Consider the following 10695-nt stretch of genomic DNA (forward strand, 5'->3'; position numbering starts at 1 on the left):
AGGTGACTTCGTACAGCCCCAATTTGTAGACGCTGTGCGCAGAGGTTCATAAGCAGACCCAACAATGTTTGCATGAACACACTTTGAAGCATTACGTTATGGACCACTTTTCACACATAGTTGCTGTACCTACACAGCCGGCTGTAGCTTTTCATCTCATAGCCCGACACATACACAAGAAAAAAAAAAAAAAAAAAAGCAGAGAGAGCACAGACTTTACACCTGAGAGGCGTGATTGCAGATGCCGCTGAGGTGGGTCCACCTCCCCTGCAGCGGCACTGCAGACCACGCCCTGCCACACACATCAAACACGTAAAATAAATATTTATGCACTTTTCATTCACTTTTTGTTTTTTGTTATTTTTACAGTGTTCTGAATGATTAACAATGGTCTACAGCCAATCTTGTGTATTATTATACAAACTTTGGTTGTAAGATTCAGATAACTATTTAATAAAAGCTAAATATTTTATATGAGAGTAAGAAAGAAAAGTATATCTTTGTCTCATACTCTCATCAGACAATACATGAACCTCTCAATAAACAAAATATATGCTCAGCTTAAATGACAAACCGCTATTTTACACAGTGGAACACTTATTTTTAAACAAAACCAATGCAGTTCGCCACTGACAGTGCTTACCTTTGCACATCACAGTAAACACTGAACCAAGATGGCGCCCACGCGAACGAGAAATCTGAACTACGGTGTCCTGCAGAGGACAAATGGTCAAAATTGCTAAAATTTACAACATATATGCAGCTCAACAGCGACACCTTGTGACTTATTCCAGTCACTACCTTACATATACATAACGTCTTACCTGACATTCAGTTCACCGGACACTCATACTGAATCACCAGCCCATATAAATGAAAAATAAGTCCAGCAGCCAACCAAGAGTCATCACGAAAGACTAGGGGTGACACGACAGCGTGAGCGGGCCTGGGTGTCAGCCAGCCCAGCCTGGGTGTCAGCCAGCCCGACCTGGGTATCAGTCAGCCCGGCCTAGGTGTCAGCCAAGCCGCCCTAGCCAGCTAGCTGCCATGCGGCGCTAGCAGTAACATCGTGAGAGATATGGGACTTCTTGATAAAATATGGGACTTCTTGATAAAACGAGCAGATATTTGAAGTTTACACCCCTACATTCTCGCCTGAAAATAGGGGAGGCTGTCATAAAGTTCAAAATCAGTAACTTAGCGCGCACAGCTGTATAGAAACTCCGTCGTGCTAGCTAGCACGCAGTACAGTTATTGTAACTGTCAGCACAACGAAAATAAACTACACCTAAACTCGGTTTATATCTGACCCAAATAGAGTGCAGTTAATAACGTCTTACCTGAAATTCAGTTCACCAGCCGCCTGCTTCTCCTGCATTGGGTTTCCCTTATCCACGATTGAGCTCCGCGTTAGCCACCATCGGTCGATCGGTGTTTCTTTCCCCGCATACGAGGGGAAGAGACATATACCGGTGGCTAACGCGGAGCTAGCTAGCCACCGGTATATGAACAACTCAGTTATTTTTTCCACATCGACCAGCATCATCGGCCCATATAAACGAAAAATAAGTCCAGCTAAGACAAAGACTGTTTGCGGAGCGATCGGGGGTGAAAGGAGTTAGAGACGCCTCACTGAAAGCCAAGCCTGGGTGCTTTTGAGCGAAGCGGCGCTAGCTAGCCGAGCTAGCTAGCCGGCTAGCCGGCCGGCCAAACTAGCTAGCCGGCTAGCAGCAACATCGTGAGAAATCTGTTGCTAATATGGGATGTTTTGACAAAACGAGCAGATATTTGACGTTTACACACCTACATTCTCACCTGAAAACCGGTCGATCGGCGGCCGCCTCACATGTTTCTTTCCCCACATATGAGGGGAAAGAGACACATACCGGTGGCTAGCTAGCTCCGCGTTAGCCACCACCAAACAACTCAGTTAGTTTTTCCTCATCGACCAGCATCATCGGCCCATATTAACGAAAAATAAGTCCAGTGTGAAACAGTCGCTTGGCGAGCGATCGGGTGGTTTAGCGAGTGTCAGCCTCTTAAGTTTAAGACAAGCCCGGCTGCTTTTTAAGCGACGCGGCGCTAGCTACCCAGCTAGCGTCAGTACACAGGAACTACTTCCGGTAGTTATACAAAATAAAAGCGTCCACAGGGACACAGCGGCCGCCTCGCATTACTCCCGACATACCACTAGAGTGAGCCAGCACACCACAAATGAAGTTTTCTTGTTCTCCATTCATTTCAATGGGAAAAAACTTGCATTAAAATATTCATATTTAAAAAACTATAGAAGTAATAAACACCAAAAGTCATAGCAACTCATTCCAGCTCCAGCCGCACACAATGATATATCATATGTGAACCTTGTCTCAAAACTGTGGGGCGAGTTAAGGTCCAAAATTTCAGGCGGAAAAAGAATAATAATAATAATAGTTATATAAGAGCAGATGCTGCTGGTGCAATAAGCTGTAGTTTTACGTCCAATGGATGATGATCTGATTAGTCGACTAATCGCAAAAATAATCGGTGACTAGTCGACTATCAAAATAATCGTTTGTGGCAGCCCTAATATCAACCCCGGTGATTATACAGCAAAGATTGCATGTATACTAATTTGTTATAGACATTTGTGGACATACCTTTTTAGGTGGAGAATTTGATGCCGTGTGGAAATCATCAGTTGCCCAGACTCGTTTTGCTGGTGGACGAGTGTCTGAAATCTGATAATTGGTTACATACAGTTAATCAAAATTATAAAAACCTACTAACAGAGTTGAAACAGAGTGTAACACTGGATACTTTAAAGAAAACATGAAACAGTAGTGATTACTAAACTTACAATAAAAAATAAAAAAGCAATAAAAAAAAATCCCAGCTGTTTGCATCATAACTACTAAGAGATTTGAAAGTGAGTGTAACTTTAGAAACTTTAACAAAAATATGGAACAGTAGTGGTTACGTAACTAACAAAGAGGATACAACAAAATTCTTGCTTTCATAATGCTAACATGTAACCATATGTCTTTAACATTTAATGGTAATGTAACTGTCCACTATAAATCCTTAATGGAGGAAGACGTTTTTTTAAATTTACCTTGCTGCCTGGAGGACATAAGGCATAACCCTAACCCCTAATAAGTGTGCCTTCGCATAGGCACACTTAATAATAATAAATCCGAGCAATAGTAATAAGTGTGCCTTCGCATAGGCACACTTAAATATGCCCACTTATTTTAGAATGCCGTGTTATGTGGATGTGTGAATTAACTCTAAACCAAAACCAGTTATTTATTGTCCTGTAAATTAATTCCTATATTTAAAGAAAGACAAATGTGAATGTGAATGCGATGTTATGTATAAGCCTGTAAGTGCAGCCATCACACATACCAATGGGCCAAACACCCCATGCACCTTGAATAGTTCCCACAAAAAAGTCAAGTGCCTTCCCTAAGCCCACCAAAGAGATGTGGACTTGTTGGGTAAACTCTCACTCACCCTCGACTATTCGTCAGTTCAATTCAATTGAATTTAGTTTTATGCATAAAGCACCAAATTACCAGAACAGTTGCCTCAAGGCACTTTATATTGTAAAGTAAAGACCCTGTGATAAAAATCCCAATAATGGTAAATGGTAAATGGCCTGTATTTATATAGCGCTTTACTAGTCCCTAAGGACCCCAAAGCGCTTTACATATCCAGTCATCCACCCATTCACACACACATTCACACACACTGGTGATGGCAAGCTACATTGTAGCCACAGCCACCCTGGGGCGCACTGACAGAGGCGAGGCTGCCGGACACTGGCGCCTACACACCACAGGCCTTTAAGCTAGCATTAGATAAACTGTTACTTAAAAAGCCATCACTTGACCCAGCTGTCTTAACTAATCATAAGCAAATCTTCAACCTTCCTTTCATCATTGAAAGAGTGGTTTTAAAACAGCTACCTTATCATCTGTAGACGAATGGCTTATTTTAGGAGATTCAGTCAGGTTTCAGGACTCATTACATCACAGAAACAGCTTTAGTGAAGGTTACAAATGATCTTCTGACAGTGGAGTCACGTAAATGGGGAGTCCTCTCCACAAACAAAGGTTAATGATGGAATTCCACAGGGATCCATGCTAGGACCAATATTGTTTATATTTTACATGCTTTGCTTCGCGAATTTTATTTAAAGGTATAGCATAGATTGGCATTGCTATGCAGATGATACTCAGCTCTACAGGGAGTGCAGAATTATTAGGCAAATGAGTATTTTGTCCACATCATCCTCTTCATGCATGTTGTCTTACTCCAAGCTGTATAGGCTCGAAAGCCTACTACCAATTAAGCATATTAGGTGATGTGCATCTCTGTAATGAGAAGGGGTGTGGTCTAATGACATCAACACCCTATATCAGGTGTGCATAATTATTAGGCAACGTCCTTTCCTTTGGCAAAATGGGTCAAAAGAAGGACTTGACAGGCTCAGAAAAGTCAAAAATAGTGAGATATCTTGCAGAGGGATGCAGCAGTCTCAAAATTGCAAAGCTTCTGAAGCGTGATCATCGAACAATCAAGCGTTTCATTCAAAATAGTCAACAGGGTCGCAAGAAGCGTGTGGAAAAACCAAGGCGCAAAATAACTGCCCATGAACTGAGAAAAGTCAAGCGTGCAGCTGCCAAGATGCCACTTGCCACCAGTTTGGCCATATTTCAGAGCTGCAACATCACTGGAGTGCCCAAAAGCACAAGGTGTGCAATACTCAGAGACATGGCCAAGGTAAGAAAGGCTGAAAGACGACCACCACTGAACAAGACACACAAGCTGAAACATCAAGACTGGGCCAAGAAATATCTCAAGACTGGTTTTTCTAAGGTTTTATGGACCGATGAAATGAGAGTGAGTCTTGATGGGCCAGATGGATGGGCCCGTGGCTGGATTGGTAAAGGCAGAGAGCTCCAGTCCGACTCAGATGCCAGCAAGGTGGAGGTGGAGTACTGGTTTGGGCTGGTATCATCAAAGATGAGCTTGTGGGGCCTTTTCGGGTTGAGGATGGAGTCAAGCTCAACTCCCAGTCCTACTGCCAGTTTCTGGAAGACACCTTCTTCAAGCAGTGGTACAGGAAGAAGTCTGCATCCTTCAAGAAAAACATGATTTTCATGCAGGACAATGCTCCATCACACGCGTCCAAGTACTCCACAGCGTGGCTGGCAAGAAAGGGTATAAAAGAAGAAAAACTAATGACATGGCCTCCTTGTTCACCTGATCTGAACCCCATTGAGAACCTGTGGTCCATCATCAAATGTGAGATTTACAAGGAGGGAAAACAGTACACCTCTCTGAACAGTGTCTGGGAGGCTGTGGTTGCTGCTGCACGCAATGTTGATGGTGAACAGATCAAAACACTGACAGAATCCATGGATGGCAGGCTTTTGAGTGTCCTTGCAAAGAAAGGTGGCTATATTGGTCGCTGATTTGTTTTTGTTTTGTTTTTGAATGTCAGAAATGTATATTTGTGAATGTGGAGATGTTATATTGGTTTCACTGGTAAAAATAAATAATTGAAATGGGTATATATTTGTTTTTTCTTAAGTTGCCTAATAATTATGCACAGTAATGGTCACCTGCACACACAGATATCCCCCTAAAATAGCTAAAACTAAAAACAAACTAAAAACTACTTCCAAAAACATTCAGCTTTGATATTAATGAGTTTTTTGGGTTCATTGAGAACATGGTTGTTGTTCAATAATAAAATTATCCCTCAAAAATACAACTTGCCTAATAATTCTGCACTCCCTGTATCTGTCCTCTATCTATTCCTACATCTGATAAAATGTAGGAATATCTTAAAGACTTAAAGACCTGGATGTCTTCTAATTTCCTGCTTCTAAATCCAGGTAACACTAAGATTATTGTATTTGGCCCATGAGGACTTGGAAACTATCCACACTGCTAATACTATTGAATTGTTTGATGACCATCTTATTACAGAGTTTCAATGGCCCATCCAAAAATCTATCGATTTGCATCAAAAAGAAGATGTGAAACATATGACCCAAAAATAAAGATGAACTGAAGGCCACTATCAAAGCCTATTAGGGAGTTCATAAATTAATATTTGTTTTTCAGAAGTTGGAAATATTTGGACATATTTAAATAGTTTCGGATAGTGGTTTTTATTTCCCTGAGCTACAATTTTCCATTTTTGAGATGCACTATAAGTGTGTGGGTGCCACATGTCTATGTACATGTTTAATTGATAACCTGATCCCTGAGGTAAGCACTCATAAGATGAATATTCGCTATTAGGGTATTCTCATTAGTGTGTGACCTTCAAGTGAGCTCTCTCTGTATTGATTGCCTCAGCCACGGTTGACACTGGCCTTTCAATGAAGATAGCTCCCCATCACTGCAACAACAACACCACCACCACAGACGTTCGGTTGGAACATTATCGTTTAAAGAGCAGAGCCAGGACAATAATCTGTTCTTGTAGAGGCCAGGTGATGATCAATCAGAATGAGTGGATAGGATGCTGAGAAAAGAGCAGCACCCTAAAGTCAAAAGATATAAGAAATATTACATTAACTAACTTTATCACGTGTATCAAAAAAACAAAGAACAAAAACAAAAGACAAAGTTTGGGAAAGATTTAACTGGAAAATGTTGCCAAATACACTGGAAAAAGGAGATTGGTATTAAATTCACAAGTCGTTTTGAAAGAGGAACGGCCATATAAGAGGAAAAAGCAGAAGAAACTCGTTCCATAGCTTAAAGTGGACATGAAGTACTACATATATAGAGACTAATTTAGACTTTGGAGCCCTGGTCTCAAAAAACGTTGTAAATTTAACACTGACTGTGAAGCTGGATTTAAGAAATAAGTATTTGAAGTTTTTACAAAATGTTTAGTGCCACGGAAAAGAGAGATCCAGGCGCGGTTCTCCTCAAAAGCAAAACAGTGCGTTTATTTACAGTGAAACAAAACAGGTGAGTCCAGCAATTCACTCCAAAAGTGCAATTTTCAAACAGTGCTCGTCCTTTGCTCCCCGTGTTCTCCGTGCTGAGGCTCCGTGAGTGCATGTGCTCCCCAACTTGCTTCTCCATCCGACACTCCTGGAGGAAGAAAGAAATCCACAATTAGCAACTCGCTAGCCGAATACCAAAAGCACACTTCTCGAACACACTCTACCAGTTAGGAGTAATAATCCCATGTCGACTGTTGCCGCGAGCCCAGCCCACCACAATCACTTAAGGTGGGCATGAGACACTACAAGTATAAAGGCTAATTTACTCTATGGAGCCCTACTCTAAAAAGGCACGATCAATTTAACACTGTCTATAAAGCTGGTTGAATTTTTTCAGTAATGTAAAAATACATACTCTGTGTGTAATTTCCATTTTTATTCAACTGTCTCTAGACTCAGTACTTTTTTTCTTCTAAGGAAATATTCTCTGAAATCGTAAAAACTATTCAAGACATAATGTATAAAACAGTGAGGGGAAAAAAAGTATGTACACATGAAACATTCAATGCATCATGGGAGTGTAGGCCTATTGCAGTGTCACTAAGGGCGGATTCAGGGTCGTCTGGTGCAGCCCTAACTATATGCTTTAGCAAAAAGGAAAGTTTTAAGCCTAATCTTGAAAGTAGAGATAGTGTCTGTCTCCTGAATCCAAACTGGAAGCTGGTTCCACAGAAGAGGGGCCTGAAAACTGAAGGCTCTGCCTCCCATTCTACTTTTAAATACTCTAGGAACAACAAGTAGGCCTGCAGAGCGAGAGCGAAGTGCTCTAATAGGGTGATATGGTACTACAAGGTCATTAAGATAAGATGGGCCTGATTATTTAAGACCTTGTATGTGAGGAGCAGGATTTTGAATTCTGGATTTAACAGGAAGCCAAAACAGGAGAAATCTGCTCTCTCTTTCTAGTCCCTGTCAGGACTCTTGCTGCAGCATTTTGGATTAGCTGAAGGCTTTCAGGGAGTTTTTAGGACTTCCTGATAATAAACAGAGAGTTAGAGGTCATGCAGTTCTTTAAACCTTTAAGATATTCCTGCAGTAACTAATTAACTAATTGAGCTAATTTTAGCAAACTCTGGTGTTTGCCAAAGGCATGTGCCTTTTACTGATGAGTGACTTCCCTCTGGCACCTCTATCACAGAGGCTTTATTGGTGGAATGATGCAGGAGTGGTAGTCTTTCTGAAAGGTCGTAGTCTTTCCAGCATTGCACTCTCTCCACAGAGCAGTGTTGGAGCTCTGTCAGAGATCTCCGGGTTTTTTGACGCTCACTGAGTAGTCTAGACTAGATTAAGGCCCTTCTACCCTGATTTAAGGCCATGTGTCTTGTCTAGACTAGTCAGAGAGCTAAGGCCTTCAATACTTATAGTTTTTTTCATTTATGGAAGATGGAGGCCACTGTCATGTCAGGTGGCAGAGCAGGTCACCTGCCAATCCCCTGTCTGCTCTAGTCTGCATGCCAAGTATCCTTGGGCAAGATAGTAAACCCATGTTTCTCTCTGATGCATCCATCTGAGTATGAATGTGTGTGAATATTAGATAGAAAGCACTTATGTAGAAAGAGCATAGTTGAAAGAGGGAAGTGTAAAGGGCTTTAAGTGCCCAGATAGAGTAGAAAAACACTATATAAGAACACCATAACTAAGTGGCCGGCACAGTATACAGGTATATCTGTGCAGAGTATGGCCTGGAAGTCCTGAGGTCAAAATGGGATCTACTCCCTAGGGTGGTCGAGAATGACTGAGCTAAGATCCTGTGGAAGAAGAAACGCGAAGGTGAAGACAACAGTGGTTTCAGTGGTAATCAGAGCACTCAGTGCAGTTACCCCCAAGTTAGGCAAGTGGTTCCAGCAGATTCCAGGAACAACATCTGAGATCCCTGTCCAGTAGGCCACAGTCCTAGGGGTGAGAGGGGGATTTTTTTTAATTTATATATTTGTTTTTGTTTGTTTGTTTGTTTGTTTTTGGCTGGTGCTGAAAAATTAATCCATGGAAAAATTAAACATAAATTCTGGCTTAAGCTGCCATATGTCCATAGTTGGTTTCAGCAGATTATTGGTGTTTTAATCGTTTTTCTTTTCGTGTGTGGACATCAGCTCTGTTAGTTACAAACAGAAATTTCGGCTAAAAACTGCAACTGATTTTACAGGCAGTCAAAAAAAAAATACTGTGAGGGCATTTTCAATGCTCTGTAATTCATCTTCAGTTAAAACTGTGTTTAATCCACCATTATTGAATGGTTATTGAAGTGCACGCTTTTTCAGTTTGGTGTTGCTGCCTTTACAGATGTGGAGAGAGACACAAGACATGCTGCTGTTTGTACATATTTAATAATCAGCTCTAGACAACAGTTGAAGGAGAGTCTAGTCTGTTGCTCTTACAGTTTAATACTCATCCAACTTAAAGATTACATTTTCAGCTAAACAGTCATCTTAACATTAGAACAGCCAAAGTCAGTTTGTTGTATTAGATTGTTTTATTAAAGCATAAAAATGTACAAACATTAAAAAACTATTCTCACCTCTTATCTCCCAGGGGTCTCTTAGCTTCTGTATTAAAGTTTCCAGACACTAATAGGCTTAGAAGCCAATAGCTGTGGATTAAGGCATAAAGGGAGGTGAGCCACCTCACTGTGTTCTCTTCTTGTTTCCCTTTTAGATGAAAAGAGGCACAGACTTAATCTGTCGCTTCGTAGGAAGGAGACATGGCTGGCTGTTCATTTGAAGAGGGTGACATGCAGTGATCTAGTTTTTCTTTCCAGGTCTGTCTAATTACTGGCTTGATCACTGGCCTGACCTTTCACATTCACGCTGGATGGAAGAAAGTGCCAACACCTTGATGGAGCTGGATAATAAGAACAGGAGGATCAGAAGGGTGGCAGAGACACACAGCATGAGGAAAAAAGACAGAAAAAGGGCAGGTCTGCAAAACAATTTGGTAATTGTACCTTTTTATCCCTCAGCAAAGTAATGAAATGACCCATATCTCCAACCTTCCTTTCTTTCTGTTGTTCTTCAATGTCCTTCAATAAATTTTTATCCCCTGATGGGCCTACAGCTTTATTTTATACTTTATTGGAGCGTTACAAAAATTGCCTAGAAATATTATTGTCACCATCAGTTTCATGCTGATTATCGATATCAGAGTTCTCTGGAAAGGTGAAATTTGCAGGTTCTGATTTTAGAATTATGCAGAGCAACTTTCTGAAACAACCTGCAGTTAAAAAGTGCCTTGGAGTTAATGTTATGCATAAATGCATGGTTAGTTAGATTCATAATTCACAGTGCAGCCCTAAAATGAAATGAATGATAGTCAGCCCTAACCTGATCGTTATTCATTGCATCAATCACAAGGTAGAACATGTAGTTCATGATGCTGTTGAATCTGTTAGAGACCATTCTTGCAGGGAGCACCTTGTAGTTTCCGTTTTATGGTGAAATTAATTTTTTTCCACTTCTGGATTATGGCCGCACTAGTGCTCACTGGAACCTTCAGTAGTTGAGGAATTTTTCTAACCCTACCCATCATGAGATGTTTCTTGCATGACACCTTGTGTGACACATCACTTTATAGGCAGTCAGCTAGGACTGAACCAGGTAATAGTAATTTGCACCGAGGGATTGGATTACTTCCTAATTACATGACGTGGGCAGTCTGCAAAGGTTCAAAAATGCACTCCAGT

Source organism: Aulonocara stuartgranti, assembly GCF_965226115.1.
Source record: "Aulonocara stuartgranti genome assembly, chromosome: 9".
NCBI lineage: Eukaryota > Metazoa > Chordata > Actinopteri > Cichliformes > Cichlidae > Aulonocara > Aulonocara stuartgranti.